The sequence below is a fragment of the Dermacentor albipictus genome, chromosome 7 (assembly GCF_038994185.2).
Source record: "Dermacentor albipictus isolate Rhodes 1998 colony chromosome 7, USDA_Dalb.pri_finalv2, whole genome shotgun sequence".
Taxonomy (NCBI): domain Eukaryota; kingdom Metazoa; phylum Arthropoda; class Arachnida; order Ixodida; family Ixodidae; genus Dermacentor; species Dermacentor albipictus.
Window position 1 is genome coordinate 135,037,443 of NC_091827.1, and position 21,631 is coordinate 135,059,073.

The 21,631-nt window shown below is 48.7% G+C and overlaps 1 protein-coding gene and 1 pseudogene across 2 annotated transcripts in view; one reads left to right on the top strand and one right to left on the bottom strand.

Moving 5' to 3' along the window:
- The window catches only part of LOC135911544 (tigger transposable element-derived protein 6-like), a 374,082-nt pseudogene that overhangs the window by 180,086 nt on the left and 172,365 nt on the right, over window positions 1–21,631 (bottom strand).
- Window positions 1–21,631, top strand: part of LOC135911545 (1-phosphatidylinositol 4,5-bisphosphate phosphodiesterase classes I and II-like) — a 590,731-nt gene that overhangs the window by 69,775 nt on the left and 499,325 nt on the right. The window contains exon 1 of one of the 2 annotated variants that reach the window (XM_065443867.2): window positions 1,599–1,783. The exons of the other annotated variant lie outside the window; for it this stretch is intronic. The gene's annotated coding sequence lies outside the window, so the exon portion shown is untranslated. Of the gene's footprint in view, window positions 1–1,598; window positions 1,784–21,631 lie in introns of those variants that run through there. 2 annotated transcript variants of the gene reach the window in all.

Consider the following 21,631-nt stretch of genomic DNA (forward strand, 5'->3'; position numbering starts at 1 on the left):
CGTGCCAGCCGAAAAGGCACGACTGGCATGCTCGATGCGTTTAATAACCCTAGAACTTGATCGCAGTCTGCAAAGTATATGTAACATTTGTTATTAATGGGCAATTTGTTGTAACGTAACCCAAATTGTGGTGAACTGGGCTGTGATTTCCCAAAGTCAATGAGGTGTTGCTATTGAAAAGTCTTCGCTGACTGTGATGCTTTAGTTCATGACACAGTGACATTACTTTTTCTTTTATTTTGAAACTAGTAAACTTAGCGACAATGGGCCGACACTTAGAAGGTGAGAAGTCACCTGAACGATGCGCCCTTTGACATAATTCACTAGGAAACCTGTGAAAAACGCCAGCAATGGAATTTGTAAATTTTTCTTCAGTTTCCTGCCACGTTTCTTTCGAATCTGGAATCCCGAATGAGGAAGTGCGCGGGGCGGTGACGGAGCGTCCGAGAAATCGACGACTGGCGAGGCTGCAGTAAGCAAAGATCGGTGATTGCTTTGACGGCGTGTCGGAAATGTTGAGGGCGAAGTGACCGCAGGTTCAGAGGGGCACCGGAATAGAGCGCCGGAATCTTTTAGTAAAGGTAACCAGCATAGGTCATGACGGTTGGTATCGACGTCAAATGGACGCCCATGCGCATAAGGACGAGGTATTCCAATAGCCCAAGTAATCACCAGACGTTCCTTCTCAGGAACCGAGTAGTTCGCCATTGGTAAAGTGCGGCTGGCATACGCGACGACGTACAATTCGAAGCCATCCTTGCGTCGTGCAAGAACATCACCGAGCTCGACACCACTAGCGTCTGGGTGGATCTCTGTTGGAGCAGAGGGATCGAAATGTCGCAGTACTGGAGGCGAGGTGATAACGCGTCGCAGTTCTTGGAATGCGCCGTCGCACACCAGTTCAGGTCAGGTGCCGGTGTTAGATACGGGACCTTTTCCTGAGCCTCCTTCGAGTTCACCAGACTACATCGAATCGCGTCACACCTAATTAAGGAGTGCAGAAGCACATCTACCACGTTCCCGAGGCGCGGCACGTCCAAACAAGTTGGCGTCTCCCACCTCGTGCGCCGCTTGTGGAGCTGTGGTTCCACTGCTTGACTCTTGCCGAAAGTGTAGCGGGAGCCTGGCACTATTTTAGGTAACGTGGGTCCCGAGCAAAGCTGCTTTGCGGCTCTTGAAGGTCGGTCGAGAACAAACCGCCTGCCCCCGCTGTAACAAGACAAGACGGCTGTAATGCACCGTGAAGCCCTGACAGCAACACCCCCCCCCCCCCCCCATCCGTCTTTGTGACGGCAGTTGCAGACCAGGAAGGCAGTACCGCAGAGAAGTACTCCCTCGGACAGGTGGAGACTATGGAGCGACCCTCTGAGCCGGGTGTGACGTACATTCGCACGGGCGCCTACCATTGGCCGAAAGTGACGCCACCTGAGCGGGCTCGCCGATTGGCCGAAAATGACGACACCTGAGCGGGCTCGACGATTGGCCGAACGGGACGTGATTTAGACACCGAAGGGGTTAAAAGCCAGAGACCGGGAGCAGCAAGAGAGCATTCCTTCATTCAGCTCTTTCGAGCTTCTTGCCACGGGCCGCAGCGTCCGAGTTGTTGCCGGCCCATAATGACTTTATGACTGTTAATTTGTTTGTGCTCTCACTGTAAATAATGCAAATAAACCTCCAGTGTTCATCTTAATGTCCTCCTCAACCTCGGCCAACTCCCGCACCCAACGGCAAGGTCCAAAATCTGGGGAACAGCAATTGGGATTTTCCTCCAGTTCCAACACAGGTGAGAAGCTTCAACAGGCAATTTTACGGCGACATCGCCGGTTCTCTTTGCTTTTAGCGTCTTCGCTGCCTTACCTGTCGGTTGCTCTTGAATGGTCGCTACGAATGGTGCCCTTGCTCGTGCCTTCCTCGCTCCCTGAAAGAATTTCCTGCTTCGTATATTGACCGCATGCTCTGAAAAGTGTTTAGGGCATTTGACGCACCTTTTTCAGCTAAATATTCGGAGGTGGCATTTTCGTTGCTTCTGCGACAGGGCATTTGTCGATGTCGTGTCTTGTTTAACCACTAGAATAAGTATTTCAATACTCCTGCTTAATGGCGTGCAAGAGTACAGAAGTATTGCATGTCGTGAAGTGTTCGCGGGACCAGGGACTCAGCACTGCTGGGACTGGGGTTGCGTGGCCGATGCGATCTCGATTTGGTGTCGTGCCCGGGCAGTTATCAGGACAAGTGGAGGGAAGGAAAAAAAATCTTTCTATAAGTATTTACATCATTCAAGGATCTCAGCCAACAGAATGCGGTGCTTCTCGGTACGCCGGCCTAACTACACAGGTTGCCGTCCATTCCCTTTTTCCCATTCTCCACGCGGTGGCCAGAGTGGCATAATAATCGCGAACACGAATCACGAACATCGTTATTCACGAACACGCACTTGTGCTTGGACTGAGACGGTACCTTTCTCCCTCTCAAATGTCAGTGTCCAGTTGACGGCTCAGGAATGCTGAAGTTGGGTGCTGACAACCGGCCACACCTCTGGCAGCCTTTTTAAAAATTTGGCAGTTCGTTGAAACTCTCCGAGCCTGATCGGCGTCTGCAGCCGTAGAGGGGAGACTGCCGCCCCCTTCCCAACAGCACCAACGCCCACATCCCTTACCACACAACAGCACCAAGTGGTGGTTTGCCTTTGTCGCCTTCGCAAGCGCACTGTCGCGGCGGTGTGCACCCGCGGTGCGAAGACTGTGTCGCCACCGGTCGGGGAGGCCTGCCACCCTGCAGGGGCTCGAGGCAGGCCCGTTGGCGTCCTCTGCCAGCCGACGGTTTACATAGGATGCCTCGATGTAGCGCCCCGCCGTACAGGGTGGAGACACCTTTTGGCAGGCGCCGCCGTTTTGCTCCGCGGTCGCCATATTACGGCGAGTCGCTTGCTGCGCCCGTTCTTTCCAGCGTTGGTAAAGCAGCATTGTTGGGAAGTTTGCGAAGCTGCTGTGTTCTGCGCCATGTGCTGGGCGATTGAGCTGTGTTCAGTCGCAAAAACCAGCCTGCCAGGGTGTTGTGCACCGCTGTGTGCCGGCTGGGCAACGAAAGGCTTTGCGCTGTTCTTGCTTTCCACGAGATAAGGAACGGAGAAAAGTATGAGACTAAAGCGAGGAGTAAAGACTGAAATGCGAATGATAACTCGAAGATCTGCGAGGTAAGCCATAACACCTATGCTGCTTCTTATAAGAGTATTGCACCTAGCTGTCCGCTTTTAGGTACCAGCGTTGTGTGGTTAGACTAATGCCGCAAACCTTCCCTTGTTTGTTTGTTTATTCTTAAAGCGGCCGGCACGCCGCTTTATCAGTTCTTCTGTGACGCAAGGTGCGACCAGATTTATCTCGATTGATCCGAGCTGTTAGGAATGGCCGTACGGGGGGACAACGTGCCAGCTATTTCAGCCCGCTGCACGTGTTGCTATCCAACCGGATGGGGCGCACTTCAGAGAACTGCGAATAAACCGGCAGCCACGTGGCGCGGGGTCAGCTCAGGAATGTGGTACTCGGCCGCGCCACCCGGGACAAAGCAGAGTTCTACGAAGCCCTTTGACGTCGGCTCCGGACCTTTACATCAGTGTGTGTGTGTGCAACACGAGTATGTGAGCCCGCCTCCTCCAAAAGGGCGGGTCATCTACGGTGACGTCAAACGGTGACGTCTAACGATGACTGGACGAACGTTTCCGTCCACTGGGAATCAAGGAGGGGACCAAGTGGTTGTTTGCCGGCTGCTAGTGCGTGCTCGTCGTCGGAAGCTGAGGGCTCGTTCTCATGCTAAAAATGTACTCGTGAGCTGTGTGCTCGTTAACTGTTTGCTGTACGTTAGTCTTGCGGGCTCCATATGGGAGTCACGCTGGACTGTCGATGTATGTCTGATACAAAATGTTAATATGTAAATAAATCCTGTTCACCGAGTTCCTCTCTGCGACCTTCAACTCCTTAAAATGGTGGCAGTTGCGAGGTCGTCCGACGACTCCTACATCTGGTTGACAGCGGTGGGATCGTCCGTCGAATCTAATAGAGCCACGCGCGACTATGTCGGTTTCCAGAATGTTGTCGTTGTCTTTAGCTTTTACCTCGAAGTTTCCTTGCCGGCTTTAACTTGACCTCGGCTGAGAGCGGCGGACATCCTCTTTATCAATGACAGCCGAGCATGTTTGCTGCTAGTTTGCGCAAGCCAGCCTAGTAAAGTGTTCCTTTTAGGAGCCTCAACTCAACGTCAACTGGTTGCTGCTTTGTAGCAAGAGACCCATTTGAAGCCAACTCCATGTTATGCACCTTATAAACTCTCATGCCTGGCAGCACTGAAAGGCGTTCCGTTATAAAGCAGTCAATCTAGTCAAGTAAATCATCGCTTTGAGCCTCCCACTTGGCGAACGCAGACATACCTGCACAGCAGTCATTTCCTCTGGGATCTATTCATTCAAGCACACGCTATTTTATTTTTGTGTGCAAGGAACGCTTAGAATTGCCAGTAAATGTGGAAGACGTTTATAAACCTGAATTTTCTGGCGCAAGCGCATGCTAAGCAAGCATATCGCCCGACGCTCCATTGCCCGCCTAAAGTGCCCCAATATAGCTCTCACGAAGGCAGTCTCTCCACCCTGTACGGCGGTGCGCTACAACGAGGCACCCTGCGGTGGATGGATTATGGGTGAGCGTCCCCTTTGGAATGAGGCGGTGGCTTCCGCCACCAAGCTCTTGTTATGCCTAATTTCCTACCTAGGTTAAACAATAAAAAAAGAAAACACTATGAACTACCACGCCTAAAATTTCTTATCCCCTATTGCGAACTGTTCATTTGTACGTCTCCGTTTCTTTTTCGTTTCCCTACTTTTTTTTTCCACAAATGCTCCAATCGCCTCTTACTAATCACTATTGCGGACATGTTTACTTTTCCACTGCTTTCGCTGAACCGAAGGGCTTCAAGGAGGCTAGTGGTGTCTAAATCGACCGCTGAGTAGACGTCTTCACATTCTAATAAAACATGCTCCATAGTTTCCTTAGTTTTACCGCAGCAAGCACATGCTTCTTCTTCCTTCTTATTTATCGCTTTATAGATGCGAGCTCTAAAGTATCGTGATCTCGCTTCGAAAAGTAATGAGCTTCCATTTAAATTATCATAAATTGTTTCTTTCCTGATTTCGTTTTTTCTTTTTGAGTAGTTACTCGTGGCAGGTTTGTTTTCCATTGCCGCCACCCATCAGATTATTTCCGCCTCTGTGACATTCCGCTTGATGGTCTTTGTCGCTGTGTTGCCCGCCCTACAGGCTGCATACTTACTGGTAAGCTTCCTAGTTCTTTTGCTCCACTGTGAATCAGTATTTTTTCCTGTACAGATACCTCAACACTCTCCCAGCCCATTTACTTTCTTCCATATTCCTCACCATATTCCTTCTAAATTCCTCATAGAGTGAAAACGAAATACACTATACTAATGGGCGACTTTAATGCCAAGGTGGGCAAGGAGCAGTCTGGAGACAAGGCAGTAGGGGAATATGGCATAGGCACTAGGACTAGCAGGGGAGAGTTATTAGTAGAGTTTGCGGAACAGAATAATATGCGGATAATGAATACCTTCTTTCGCAAGCGGGATAGCCGAAAGTGGACGTGGAGGAGCCCGAACGGCGAGACTAGAAACGAAATAGACCTCGTACTCTGCGCTAACCCTGGCATCATACAAGATGTGGACGTGCTCGGCAAGGTGCGCTGCAGTGACCACAGGATGGTGAGAACTCGAATTAGCCTAGACTTGAGAAGGGTGTTGTGTCTGTGATTAGTTCGGGTTTCGGTCGTCGGATGCGGACGGGTGCAGCCGCATAGTGGCAGTGTCCGGAACTACATGTGAACGTTCCCCACTGTGCCGATGGGTGGAGCCACATCCTTGGCAAGCCCTGGTGTGGGGAAATCACGTGGACAGTGTGTTCGCGCCAAGTGATGTAGTGTGGTCGCCATCTCTCTGACAAGGCTACGTTCTTTATGTGTACTATGTGCTGTCAGGATTGGGGGCTCAATCCCATCGCTCGTCATCTTTTGTCAAGATTGGAGTCCGGCATGAATTCGAAGGTAGCTGGCCCATGCCGTTGTCCAACTTATCCACGCTGAGGACGTTAATGAAGGGAAGAACTGCTTCTCATCGAGAACGAGGAATATAGGTTTATTTACAGTATTTAAATCAGTCTAACATGACTGCTTGAGAAAAAGAGTGTCAGTCCAACATGACTGCACGAGAGAAGTGTGTCGAGCATTCGCACCACAGCAGTTTTTAAACACTCGGTCCTCCCGCGATACAAGGTGACGCGAGTGTTCGTTTACTCATTGTAAATTCGCCGCCGCCCCGCAGAACAGTTTACGCACACAAAGGCACACACATTCTGATGTCTGGAGCCGACGTCAGAGGGGCGCCGTTCCGGGAAGCTCGGAGCCATTCTGGGTAGCTCGTTGTCTTGCGTCCCGGTTGGCGCGTGGGAAGCAACAAAAAAAAAAGCTTTCCCGCGGCAGCTCGCTCACGCGTAGCAGATCAGGTCCGCGCTGGGGAGTTCGGGCACAACAGTTCGTCCGCCGAACTCATTCCGTCAGAACGGCGATGGGGCTAGATGATAGTGGCGGTTTTCAGCACAAAGCCCGCTTCATCGAACGCATCCTAGCTGAAGCGATGGAGAGTGGGGGATGCGCGTCTTGTTCCCCAGTCGTAATTGGGTGGCAATCCTGCATTGCAGCTCGCCATTCTTAACAGCCCCTCCATGGCCCGAAAAAGCTCGACTGTCTAGCGCTGACAACCTCTAGACAGGAAGAGAACGGCTGGTGGTCAGGGGGGGGGATTGATGTCTTGGCTCGCAGCGACCACTTGTGTATGGATGTCACCGCCCCAAAACATCCAACAAAGACAGGCAACTGCAAAATGAACTCCACAACACGGCTCTGCGCCGTGATGAGGTGCATTGGCTCTCACTTTAGACCCGCTAGGCTTCAAAAAAAAAAACATAAGTGCAGAAACAAAAAAATACTGCATTTCGCTATGCCAATTTCCGAAGCAAATTCCTGCTGACAAATTCAGCAATCATGGATGGAATCCTGCTAAATGAGAGGGAATCTTCTTCGCTTAATAAAATTAACAATAGTAACCCTAAAATTTAGGCGGGACCCTCAAACGCAGAATTCAAATTAGCCTGCTCAAACCCTCCGCATTGCTATGCAACTTTCCCTTCTTATATCTAACGGAGAAGTTCTACTCTTGGAGAGTGAGGCTCCATCGGAGCAAGCGGCCATTTTTGTGTGACATTTGATTGAGCCACGTCAGAGGACAGTGGTCGGTCTCGAAGATGAACTTCGCTCCGTACAAGTAACACGACAACTTCTGGGTGGCCCCAACTAAACAAGCGCATTCCTTCTCTGAAGCGCTGTAGGCTTCCTCCCTTACATTTAGTTTACGGCTGGCATAGAGGATGGGATGCTCCTCGTTATCGTCGCCGACCTAAGTACCACGCCCATACCTCTGTCGCTTGCGTCGCATTGAACTATGAATTCCTTTGTGTAGTCTGGCGCGCGAAGCACAGGGCGAGAAACCAATAGCGTTTTCAAAATTTGGACAGCGTTCTCTTTGTCCTTATCCCAGTGTACGTTACTTGGTGCTCCCTTTCGGAGGGCGTCTGTTAATGGACTTGCCAATTGCGAGTAATTCGGAATGTACCGTTGATAGTACCCCACAAGTCCCAAAAATGAACGAAGGTCCGTTTTCGTGCGCGGCTGAGAAAATTCTCCAATCGTAGCTATTTTCAGATCAGCCGGCCGTCTCATGCCCTGACCGAGAACTTGGCCCAGATAAGTAACCTGCGAACAACCAAACCTACACTTTTCCGCTTTCATCGTTAAGCCGGTTAAGCGTTAAGTCAGTGCGCTCGTGAATACTGACCCTTGATCTGCCTGAATTTCGGCTGGAAACCCAACTCGTGCAAACACTGTCAAAAGCGCGTCTACTACTTCGGTGGAGCTGAGCTCTTTCAAAGGGATTGCTTCTGGAAACTTGGTAGCCGGACACAGCATGGTAAACAAGTACCTGTAGCCCGATTTTGTTTTTGGAAGAGGCCCTACCGTGTCTATTACAAGTCGTCTGAAAGGCTCTGTTATTAAGGGCACTACCTTGAGTGGAGCTTTCCATATCTCTCCTGGTTTACCAGAACGCTGGCAGGCGTCGCATGATCTTACAAAGTTTTCTATCTCTTTGAAACAGCCTGGCCAGTAGTATTCCATAAGCAATCTTTCCTTTGATTTGTTTATGCCTAGGTAGTCGGACCACCCATTTCCATGACAGAGACTCAAAAGGTCCTCCGTATACTTAGTAGGTATGATTAACTGATCTAAAATTCTACCCTTTCGATCTCTGTAGTGCCGATACAACAATCCTCCTTTCTCATGTATCGTCACGTTGCGCCTAGCAATGCCTTCTTTAGCTGTGTCATGTAATTTAGCTAAGCTCTCATCATTCTTTTGCTCAGCTGCCAGTGACTCTATCCACACGTAAGAGCTGATCAAAGTTCTTTGAGGCCGGTGATAACAACGACCCTGTCTCGCTTGTGAGTGCGTCAGCTTGCTCTTCCTGCAGGCTAGAACTTTGACACTCTAGTGCTACGCTCTCATTGAGCTGGTCAGCTGGCAGGCTGTCCTCAACTGTTCTTTTGTCTCTCCGGCCTAGCTCGGATTCGGGTATTGAAGTTATCCCCTTTTCTGCTTCCGCTGGAGGAGCTTGTGCATTTTCAGCCGAAAGCGCCGCGATCTTACGAGCTTGGCCTCGAGTCAATGCTTGTACTATGCCCTCTCCTAGTTTGAGCCCTTTGTCACGCAGTAACTGATTCGACCGATTCGAAAAGATGTAAGGATACTGCAGTGACAAAAATTTGGAAACTGCAGCCTCAGTCTCTAGCTCCCCGAATGGTCCCTTGATTTTGAGTTTGGCCATGGGCAGACACACGCTGTGTTCTTCTACAGCCTGTTTTATCCATGCTACTTCTCCGGTGAAGTCATCTACCGTCACGTAAGATGGATGGACAATGTCCATCGTGGCGGCACTGTCTCTTAGCACTCGGCATGGTTTTCCATTAACAGGCAGGTCGTGAAGATATGGACTTAAAAGTTCCATATTCTCATCTTTTTCCTCCACGTAGGAGAAAACTACGCTAGGCTTCCCGCAGTTTACAGCTACATGTACCAGTTTGTGGCATTTGTAACAGCGAATTGGTCTAAAAGATTCGACTTTTCTTTTCTGTTCTTTTTGTGCGCTTTCTCCGTTAAGTTTCTCTTCGCTCTTTTCCGCGGGCTTTTCCGCCGTGTTTACAGGCTCCGATCGTCTAGTCTGCGCACCCCTTTTGAACGGAAATGGTTTCCGCGGTCCATTTCGACCGTCCAAGTTTCCGTCCTCGGCGTTCAACTTTCTACAGGTTGCGTACTCTTCGGCTGATTCAGCCGCCCTTTCCACAGTGTTTACATTCCCTCTGTCTTGTACCCACAGTTTCACAGCTTGGGGGATGGTTTTGTAAAACTGCTCTAGACACGTGCATTCAATGATCATGTCTCTGCTGTCGTACGCTTCCGCGCTTTTAAGCCACTCGACTAAGTTGGCCTTTAAGCTATATGCAAACTCCGGATAGCCCGCGCTATATTTCTTGCCTGTGCTCCTAAACCTTTGCCGAAAAGCTTCGGCTGAAAGGCGGTATTTCTTCAGGAGACTAGCTTTAACTTTTGCATAATCATATGCAAAAGTGGCGATTACTTCCGCCGCCTCACACGGCAACATAGACAGCAACTGCTGTGGCCATGTACTCGCGCCGAAGTTAATCTTTTCGCAAGTCCTTTCAAAATTGCTTAGGAACAAGCCTATGTCGGTCGCGACCTCAAATGGCTTTAATAGCCTGTCCATGCGGTACGTCCACACTTGATCGTCCCAGAGCGCCTTCACTTCCTTGAGACAACTCCAAACGTTTGCTTTCAAGTTCAAGTTGCATTTTCTTAACTCGCGATCTTTATCGCGTTCCTCCCTTTCTTTTCTCTCTCGTTCTTCTCTGTTTTTCAGAAGTTCAAACCCCAGTTCGATTTCTTCCTCACTTCCCTGTTCGGAAATTATATGCAATAATTCCGATTTTAGCATTTCCTTGCGTACATCTAAGCCCAGTTCCTCACCAACAATCAACAACTCGTGTCTCAGCAGTGTCCTTAACTCCATGATTGCTGCTTTACTGCCTTGATTCTGCTCTCTAAATCTAGTTAGGAAAATACAACCTAGCTAACACTGAACAATCTAGCTTCCCTACAGTTCTAAACAGAACAACCACAAAATGAAGCCTTGAGATTCAAAGCAAGAACGAAGCACTCACCGCAGATACAGCACCATGTCGCAAAGTCCATCTGACCGCTGTCAGCCAGTTGTCAGATCCCATCGCTCGTGATCCTTTGTCAAGATTGGAGTCTGGCATGAATTCGAAGGTAGCTGGCCCATGCCGTCGTCCAACTTATCTACCCGGAGGACGTTGATGAAGGGAAGAACTGCTTCTCATCGAGAACGAGGAATATGGGTTTATTTACAGTATTTAAATCAGTATAACATGACTGCTTGAGAAAAAGAGTGTCAGTCCAACATGACTGCACGAGAGAAGTGTGTCGAGCATTCGCACCACAGCAGTTTTTAAACACTCGGTCCTCCCGCGATACAAGGTGACGCGAACGTTCGTTTACTCGTTGTAAATTCGCCGCCGCCCCGCAGAACAGTTTACGCACCCAAAGTGTACACATTCCGAGGTCGGGAGCCGACGTCAGAGGGGCGCTGTTCCGGGAAGCTCGGAGCCATTCTGGGTAGCTCGTTGTCTTGCGTCCCGGTCGGCTCGTGGGAAGCAACAAAAACGGCTTTCCCGCGGCAGCTCGCTCACGCGTAGCAGATCAGGTCCGCGCTGGGGAGTTCGGGCACAATAGTTTGTCCGCCGAACTCATTCTGTCACAACGACGATGGGGCTAGATGATGGCGGTGGTTTTCAGCACAAAGCCCGCTTCATCGAATGCATCCTAGCTGAAGCGACGGAGAGTGGGGGATGCGCGTCTTGCTCCCCAGTCGTAATTGGGTGGCAATCCTGCATTGCAGCTCGCCATTCTTAACAGTGCGGAATAAAGTAATTCCCAGTACATAACATTGGCGACAAGGCGGATCACCCGTGGCAGGGAAGCCCAGAGGGCATCGGGGAGCATCCAGTGAGTCATGGCTGAGCGCCAGCATGATTTTTCTGCACGTTTGGAGAAGTTTACTGGCTCCAACTGGGCATCTTGGTTCGGCCGGCTACAATTTTTATTTGAGGCCAACGATGTGACTCACCCTGTCAAGCAACGAGCACACTTGCTTACACTGTGCGCTGCTTCAACCGAAGACGCCCGACCACGTGAGCTATGCCGAGATCGTGGCCGCACTTCACGTACACTACGACCCTCGACCGTCCGAAGTCTACAGTCGTGCGATGCTTCAAAGGCGAGATCAGCTTCCAGGCGAGTCGGTAAACGACTACGTGTTCGCTCTACGCAAGTTGGCTACGAGCTGCAATTTCGGCACGCTGCCGACGGCAACAACAGCTACGGCGACGCCAGCTGAAGGAACGGCATCACCAACCCAGCAGGGAGCTACGGGCTGCAATCCAACGCTTCTGCCGTTAGATGTGATGTTGCGCGATCGGTTCTTGTGCTGTCTCCGGGGCCAGAATCTTCAACAGCGACTATTTGCTGAGAATGACCTGACCTTTTGCAAGGCTTATGATTTCGCTATTCGAGCGGAAAGCGCCGTCAACAAGGCGGCTACGCGTGCCGGCGACAGCACTTCGACGTCCAAGACGCATTCTCACCAAGCGCATCGCTGCTGGCGTTGCGACGGTTCGCACAGTCTCAAGACGTGTAAGTTCAGGACAACTATTTGCAATTACTGCCAAGCCTTGCATTTGCCAAGGCTTGCATTTCCAGGAAGAAGGTTGAGAAAAAGACATACCCACGTAGCATCTCCTTAGAAACTTTACGGACTGCGGAAGTGGCTAACGAAACCAAACATGAGGTTTCAACGTTGCATGACCTCTGTGCAGTGGCAGACGGATTCAGCACCCCGCAGTTTACTCTGACGCTCACAGTGCACGGCAGACCTGTGACTTTTGAGGTCCACTCCGGTGCAGCGTGTACCATGGTTAGCAGAGACACATTTCAAACCGTATGGCACGCAAACCCACCCTCTCGGAGGCAGGATAACATACATCTGCGCACCTGGTCAGGCCAGCAACTGCAGGTTGTCGGAACGGCAACAGTAATGGTTCGTCACAAGAACGCAGCTTGCAAGCTACCACTTCTCGTTGTCGAGGGCACTGGATGTAGCTTGTTGGGACGCAATTGGTTTGACAAGCTGGGCATCGAGCTTCACGGCATTCACCAGACAACGGAGGAAGGCAGTTTGACCGAGTTGCTACAGAAGCATGAAGACATTTTTCGTGAAGACACCACAGGACACACGGGTGTGCCTGTAAATCTGGAACTGAAGGAAGTGGCAAGCCCCAAGTTTTTGAAGGCACGGCCTTTGCCCTTTGCCATGCGCGCATCAACTGAGGCACAGATTGACAAGTACGTAGAAGACGGTATTTGGGAGCCGGTCCAACACTCAGACTGGGCTACACCGCTAGTATGGGTGCGGAAAAAGGATGGAAGCTTGCGCGCCTGCGGTGACTACTGCTGTACAGTGAATGAAGCTGCGAAAGGGGCTTCATACCCCCTGCCCACAACAGAGGAAGTGTTTAGCACTTTGAAAGGCGGCCGGGTTTTTAGCACCTTGGACTTGGCTCAAGCTTACACTCAACTTCATGTGACTCCAGCGACAGCACAGATTCTCACAGTAAACACTACAAAAGGGCTGTACAAGGTAAATAGGCTTCCATTTGGTGTTTCAGCCGCCCCTGCAATTTTCCAGCGGTTTATGGAGACCACGTTGAGCGGCTTGCCGGGAGTTTGTGTTTACCTGGACGATATCATCGTGAGTGGAGCAACAGCAAAAGAACACAAGGACCGCCTAGCGTCAGTTCTCCAGCGGCTGGCTCAGGCAAACCTACGATTGTTCAAATCCAAGTGTCAGTTTGGTGTGGCAGAGGTTAAATTCCTGGGTCACAAGATTGATGCAGCAGGGATTCACACATCTGAAGAAAAAGTGGAAGCTATCGTGAAGGTACCAGCGCCCACAAGTAAGCAGACACTGCACAGGGTGTCTACCAACCGGGAAAACCGGGAATTCTCAGGGATTTTGAGTAGTCTGGAAAAACTCAGGGAAAACTCAGGGAATTTGTGCTTCTATCAGGGAAAATTAGCTGTAATTTTTTTAGAGGGTCAAAAGTCGCGGTAATGCTGGCTCGAGAAACAGACAGGGCTCGTAACGAATCGTCGTCGGCTGGAGGAGTTGCCAGTGTACAGTCAACGACCGACTTTCCGGATTCCCGATAACTCGGACGGCTTCGCGACACCACCACGTACCCCAAAGAGTCAATGTATCATAACGTCTGAAATTTGAGACGCAAGAACTCTTCGCCGTCCGATTTTCTAAACGTTTTGCGTGATCGCAGGTCCGAGACGGCATTAATGAAAACCACCACCGCTGCTATTTTGATTACCTCGCCGCCTTGAACCGGTGCTCTCGCACGCAGATCCGCTGGCAGCCGTAGCCACCACTGCGGCAACGCTAGGTCTAGCTGCTTCGACGTTCGCTGTTAAGCTTCTTGTCGTTCGGTGCCGTGTTTCATTTCTCCGCTGACAGCAATAATTTTGTCTTCGAAGCTCGGAAAGCACGACGCATTGCATAATGCTCTTTCCCAAAAGTCTGCTTCGCCTCATTACAGTCGTGTAACGCGGTGAAGCGTAACAAGCGTAGGAAGGGGCAATTGTCGCGGGACACTATGTATTCCTTAATTTTACACGTGTGCACCCGCCCTCACCTGTCACAGTAGAAGCACCGATATGCCTAATAAGTGCACTGACAGGCATTCAGAGCTTTTTCAGACGTACATGTGTCGATTTTAGCCTTAAGGGCAGTAAAATACATGAATTTATTTTTTCGGACTGCCTGATTTTTCATAAGTTTTAGCGGCCCCTAGGGGGTCCGAAAAATTGGACGTTGACTGTAAATTGACCAAGAGTATTCTTCAAATGGTCCGTGGGGCAAACGCGCGGCGAAAGGAGGACGAGAACAGAAAGGATCGACGCACTGAGGAATGAACGGGGAATTAAGTATGCGACCGCTTCTTTGGAGGAGCTTGCGCTCAAAAAAAATTGTTGGCTGATGCTGAGATGCAGGTGTCCCTCATCCAAACCAAAATAAACTCTTTAAAGCAGTGAAACAGAACACTGAGGCGTCTTGCGCGAGCTGAGAGTATGTCAGGACAGTTGCATGACACTGAGCATGCTATCAGTTGATAGAAATAGCTCATATTCGAAAATATTTGCTTCTGTATGCATCTCCTTTTTATTTGTACTAGAGAATGTCCAACTCGAGTTGAGAATTTTTTCGAAGACATTTTATTTGCTGTGCATTTTAATAACCCCTCCCTTATATTCTTTTTTGAATAACATAAACACTCCTCCTTAGTATTCAAATTGGATTAAGTCAGTTTTCTTTAAAATTTTTTTCATATGCTTACTAGAGAATGACAGCATCGGGCGATATTGTTTCAGCGCAACTTGACATAAAACATAGTTCTGCATCACTCAGGGAATTTTGCAACAGCACTCAGGGAAAACTTGGAAAACTCAGGGAATTTGAAAATGTCAACTTTGGTAGACACCCTGCTGCAGTCATTTTTAGGCATGTTGGCCTTCTATGATCGATTTCTGGAGCGTCATGCTACAGTGGCAGCAACAGTGTATGAACTTCTGGCAAAGGACAAGACTTGGAAGTGGGAACAACGGCATCAAAAAGCGTTTGATGAGCTGAAACAGTGCTTGTTGTCGAGGACTGTCTTGTCACACTATGACGAAAACAAGCGCCTCTTGATTTCATGTGATGCTTCACCTTATGGTGTAGGTGCAGTGCTTGCTCAGCTGTACAGTCAAGGCAGAGAGACAGTGATCGCATTTGCATCCCGAACATTGGGTGCTGCTGAGCGTAACTATGCACAACTTGACCGTGAAGGACTTGCTGTAGTTTTTGCAGCCACACACTCCCACAAGTACATTGTGGGTCGAGAGGTCACGTTCATGACTGACCATCAGCCGTTACTGGGGATTCTTGGACCACGGAAGCCGGTACCAGAAATGCTTTCGCCCCGAATGAAAAGGTGGTGCCTTAAACTGTCAGCATACAACTACAACCTCCAGTACCGTGCCGGTAGTCGTCATCAGAATGCAGATGCGCTGTGTAGACTGCCTCTGCCAGACCGCATTGAAGAGCCCAACCCATCTGGAGACGTGCTCATGTTCGAGGCGTTACCACGACCGCCGTTGACAGCTTAGGTTGTGGCCACACTAACGCAAGAGGATCCAATTCTAGCAGAGGTCTTTTCAGCAGTACAGAATGGCACCGTGCAGCGTCTGCAGGGAGACAGTTTCACCCCATACCGCAGAAGAGCCACCGAACTTGCTATCCATCGAGGATGCATCAGCTGGGGCTCAAGAATTGTCATACCGGCAGGAGCACGAGAACAGGCCATTTCATTGGTTCACGCAGGCCATCGTGGAATTGTAGCGATGAAAGCTTGTGCGCGTAGTTATCTTTGGTGGCCTGGCTTGGACGCCGAGATCGAAACAACTGTCAAGTCATGCGACCAGTGCCAGCGCACCCAGAGCGATCCAAAAAAGGCTCCAATTCCAAATGGGACACCGCCAACGACATCATGGCACACATTGCACGTGGACTTTGCAGGTACGGTAGAAGGACATACCTTTTTGGTTGTTGTCGACGCTTTCACCAAGTGGGTGGAGGTGCGACCGGTGAACAGCCCGACATCAACAGCAGTCATTATTTTGCTGCGCTCTTTGCCACATTTGGCATGCCACGCAAGGTTGTGTCGGACAATGGGGCTGCATTTGTGTCTTCCGAGATACAAGACTTCTACCAGAGAAACGGCATTCGAAGCGTAACGTCAGCCCCTTACCATCCTGCTACAAAAGGGCAAGCAGAACGTTATGTTGGGGAACTGAAGAGGGCACTGGCCAGAGAACCATCCGGTTCGCTCATGTTCGCTTGTCACGTTTCCTGTTTCGGCAGCATACCACTGTACATCAGTCAACCGGGCTAACACTGGCTAAAGCCATGTTCGGGCGGGAGCTGCCAAACCAGTTGGACCTCATCATTGCATCGGAAGGACAGGAGGCTGCACAACCTGACCTACCCAAGAGTCGTCAACTCATGCAAGGAGAAGCCGTATGGGTAAAACGATTCGGCAAGCGGCCAGACTGGACAGAAGGAACTCTGGTTAAATGGATGGGCCACAGATCCTGACTTGTGAAATGCGCAGGAAAAATAGTTAGACGCCATCTAAACCAGCTCAGGAAGCGCACCGCCGAAGTAAAGCTGGACAGACAAGCCTCAGCAACGCTCACGTGGGGCATGGACAGTAATCCAGTGGAAAGCACGCCAGCTATGCCTTCTTCACGTCCACTCGAATCCGAATCGAGCATACCGAAACGACCAGCACGGATCAGACGGCAACCTACTTGGTACAAGGCATCCTTCTAAGGCGGGAAAAGTGTTGTGTCCGTGATTAGTTGGGGTTTCAGTCGTCGGATGCGGACGGGTGCAGCCGCATAGTGGCAGTGTCCGGAACCACATGGGAACGTTCCCCACTGTGCCGATGGGTGGAGCGCCACATCCTTGGCAAGCCCTGCATGGTGTAGGACAATCACGTGGACAGTGTATTCACGCCAAGTGATGTAGTGTGGTCGCCATCTCTCTGACAAGGCTACGTTCTTTATGTGTACTATGTGCGGAATAAAGTAATTCCCAGTACATAACAGAGGGAACGGAAGAAACTGGTACATAAGAAGCCGATCAATGAATTAGCGGTAGGAGGGAAAATAGAGGAATTCCAGATCAAGCTACAGAACAGGTATTCGGCTTTAACTCAGGAAGAGGACCTTAGTGGGGAAGCAATGAACGACAATCTTGTGGGCATCATTAAGGAGTGTGCAATGGAAGTCGGTGGTAACTCCGTTACAGGATACCAGTAAACTATCGCAGGAGACGAAAGATCTGTTCAAGAAACGTCAATGTATGAAAGCCTCTAACCCTACAGCTAGAATAGAACTGGCAGAACTTTCGAACTTAATCAACAAGCGTAAGACAGCTGACATAAGGAAGTATAATATGGATAACATTGAACATGCTCTCAGGAACGGATGAAGCCTAAAACCAGTGAAGAAACTAGAATTTGGCAAGAATCAGATGTATGCGTTAAGAGACAAAGCCGGCAATATCACTTCTAATATGGATGAGATAGTTCAAGTGGCTGAGGAGTTCTATAGAGGTTTATACAGTACCAGTGGCACTCACGACGATAATGGTAGAGAAAATAGTCTAGATGAATTCGAAATCCCACAGGTAATGCCGGAAGAAGTAAAGAAAGCCTTAGGAGCTATGCAAAGGGGGAAGGCAGCTGGGGAGGATCAGGTAACAGCAGATTTGCTGAAGGATGGTGGGCAGATTGTTCTAGAGAAACTGGCCACCCTGTATACGCAATGCCTCATGACCAGGAACACCTTAGTCTTCTGTCAAGCAAAGGGCCAGGCAGGATTCCGTAAAGGCTACTCGACAATAGACCATATTCAAACTATCAATCAGGTGATAGAGAAATGTGCGGAATATAACCAACCTTTATATATAGCTTTCATTGATTACGAGAAAGCGTTTGATTCTGTCGAAACCTCAGCAGTCATGGAGGCATTACGGAACCAGGGTGTAGACGAGCCGTATATAAAAATACTGAAAGATATCTATAGCGGCTTCACAGCTACCGTAGTCCTCCATAAAGAAAGCAACAAAATCCAAATAAAGAAAGGCGTCAGGCAGGGAGATACGATCTCTCCAATGCTATTCACAGCGCGTTTACAGGAGGTATTCAGAGACCTGGATTTAGAAGAATTGGGGATAAAAGTTAATGGAGAATACCTTAGTAACTTGCGATTCGCTGATGATTTTGCCTTGCTTAGTAACTCAGGGGGCCAATTGCAATGCATGCTCACTGACCTGGAGAGGCAAAGCAGAAACGTGGGTCTAAAAATTAATCTGCAGAAAACTAAAGTAATGTTTAACAGTCTCGCAAGAGAACAGCAATTTACAATAGCTAACGAGGCACTGGAAGTGGTAAGGGAGTATATCTACTTAGGGGAGGTAGTGAAAGCGGATCCGGATCATGAGACGGAAACAATCAGAAGAATAAGAATCGGCTGGGGTGCGTTTGGCAGGCATTCTGAGATCACGAACAGCAGGTTGCCATTATCCGTCAAGAGAAAAGTGTATAATAGCTGTGTCTTACCAGTACTCACCTACGGGGCAGAAACCTGGAGGCTTACGAAAAGGGTTCTACTCAAATTGAGGACGACGCACAGAGCTATGGAAAGAAGAATGATAGGTGTAACGTTAAGGGATAAGAAAAGAGCACATTGGGTGAGGGAACAAACGCGACTTAATGACATCTTAGTTGAAATCAGGAAAAAGAAATGGGCGTGGACAGGACATGTAATGAGGAGGGAAGATAACCGATGGTCATTAAGGGTTACGGACTGGATTCCAAGGGAAGGGAAGCGTAGCAGAGGCTGGCAGAACGTTTGGTGGGCGGATGAGATTAGGAAGTTTGCAGGGACAACATGGCCACAATCAGTACGTTACTGGGGTAGTTGGAGAAGTATGGGGGAGGCCTTTGCCCTGCAGTGGGCGTAACCAGGCTGATGATGATTATTATTATTATGATTATGTTATTCCTCACTCGTTCTTCATAGTCAATTTTACTGCGAGCTTCCTTCACTTCAAAACTAGTCCAGCCCATATCACCCTGCACAGCTTCATTTGTAGTCTTCCCGTGGGCGCCCAATGCAAGGCGACTCCCTGACCTTTGGTTCCCATCGAGTCTTGATTGTACCCCTGATATAAAACAAACAACCGCATTTCGAAAAGTAAGTCCTCGAATCATTACAGCTTTCCACATACCTCGGAGGACCTCGTACCTATTGTATTCCCATAGCGCTCTGTGCGTAATTGTGGCTGCATTTCTCTTCCCCTTCACTATTATTGTTTTTTACTGTGTTTCCATATGTCTATTGCCCTTGTTTAGCCAAATACCAAGGTATTTATATTCTGTTACGCGAGGTATTTCCTGTCCCTGTATCTCCACTGTCTGTTCACTGTTTTCATTGAATACCGTAACACCTGTTTTTCCAACACTAAATTTAAAACCTAAATTGTCGCCTTCCTGTCCAGACATATTATCCAGACGTTGCAAATCACTTTGCATGTTAGCTAGCAACACAATGTCGTCCGCATAAAATAAATCTTGGAGCTGCTGCTCTACTACTGTACCCGCCTGTTTGTATGAGAGATTAAACCCGGTATTACTTCCTTCTAGCGCCCTCTCCATCCTCACCATGTACATCATAAACAGCAGCGGGGATAAAAGGCACCCCTGTCTCAGTCCCTTGTTGATATGAACTTTCTCCTCGCTTCTCATCCCTTCCCATTCAACGCAAACGGTATTTTCTAGGTAAATCTCTCTCAAAAGCTGTAGACAATCGTCACCTAAGCCTTCCCCTTTCAGGATATCCCACAAAATGTTGTGGTCTACGTTGTCATAGGCTCATGTAATGTCTAAAAAGGCCACCTATAACGGTCTGCTTTCTACTTTTGATATTTCAATACACTGAGTAAGAACTAACAAGTTATCATCCAAACGCCTACCTATTCTGAAGCCATTCTGAAGTTCTCACAAAATGCCATGTGCTCCTGCAAAATAGTCAGCGCCACCTGTCGCACAACGGAGGAAGCTGAAGCGTTCTGCGCACAGGTAGGGGCATACAGGGCGTACAGGCAGAAACCGACACCCCAGAAAAAGCAACAATTGCAACAAGCTTCACATGAGGCAAATTCCACAATATCACACGCGAAAGGTATTTTTTATGCTCATTCTATGTTAAAAAGTAACCTTAGAGAATTCTGGCAGTTTATTAAGAAGAACACAAAAGACCAAGTGTCAATTCCTGTGGTCGAACACAATTGGTCTTTTGTTGATGATAGTCTAGATAAGGCAGAATGTTTAACTCATTCTTCAGTTGTTTTTTCTGCATGCGCACATAATACTGATTCAATGTTTCACTACGGGCTTATCGGAGGGGAACCTATGAATGACATCGTCTTCGACAGGAGAGGCATTCAACTACAACTTGAGCGTTTAAGTACCGCTAGTGCCACTGGTCCCGATGACTTGCCGAACTTTCTGCTTTCCGCTTGTGCAGGCCCGTTGTCTAAATACTTTATGTGCTATTTGCTAAGTCCTTGACATGCGGGATGTTGCCTGCAGACTGGAAAATTGCCAATGTTGTTCCTATTTCGAAGTCAGGACCTCAAAAATCTGTGTTTAATTATCGACTGGTGTCCTTGACTAGTGTACCTTGCAACGCATTTGACCATGTACTTTTTGGCAACTTCATGACTCACTTGAATTTGTTTTCCTTATTGATACCTCAGTAACACGCATTTCGAGGTAGTTTTTTTTTATTACTCAGTTTACAGAATTAACGCACGACCTAGCATCCACTCTTGACAAAGGAGGTGTAAATTGTTTTTTTTTTAGATTTCATTAAGGCTTTTGACCTAGGGCCCCACTCTTTGCTGCTTGAGAAATTGTCGTGGTACAACATAAATAAAACGGTTGTTGAATGGATAAAAGGATACTGAAATTGCAGTTCACAACGCGTAGTCGTTGTCGGTAAGCGGTCGCATGGTGTTGATGTGTCATCGGGAGTGGCTCAAGGTTCAGTTTTCGGTCCGCTATTGTTTTTGTTGTACACGAATGACATTACCGTTGGCATATCATCTTTCATCCGATTGTTTGTGGACGACTGCGTTTTGTATCGTGTTACGAATGTATGAATGGTCCCGATGATTACAATGAACTACAGAAGGATTTAGACAAGGTTGCCGAGTGGTGTGATAAATTGATCATGAGCATAAATCTTGATAAAACTGTGCAGATGTGCCTTACGAGACAAAGGCCACCACATGTATATACGTATATCATTAACGGGACAAATCTGGCATCCGTGTGTGAATATAAATATCTTGGGGTGTACTTGACCCCTCAGCTATGCTGGCACCGTCATGTTAACTATACAATTGCTAAGGCGTGTAGAGTTCTTGCTATGCTACGCAGGAATGCGAAATCCTTTCCTTCAGAAACTAGGAACTTGCTTTACCAGACTAACATAAGAGCAATACTAGAATATGCTTGTACAATCTGGACCCGTGGGCTAGAAAGAGTACAAGCTGAGCAGCCCGTTTCCTGGTTCAAGATTATACTCGGTATTTTAGAGCACCCCAGACAAAAGAAACATTAGCTGGAATACACTTC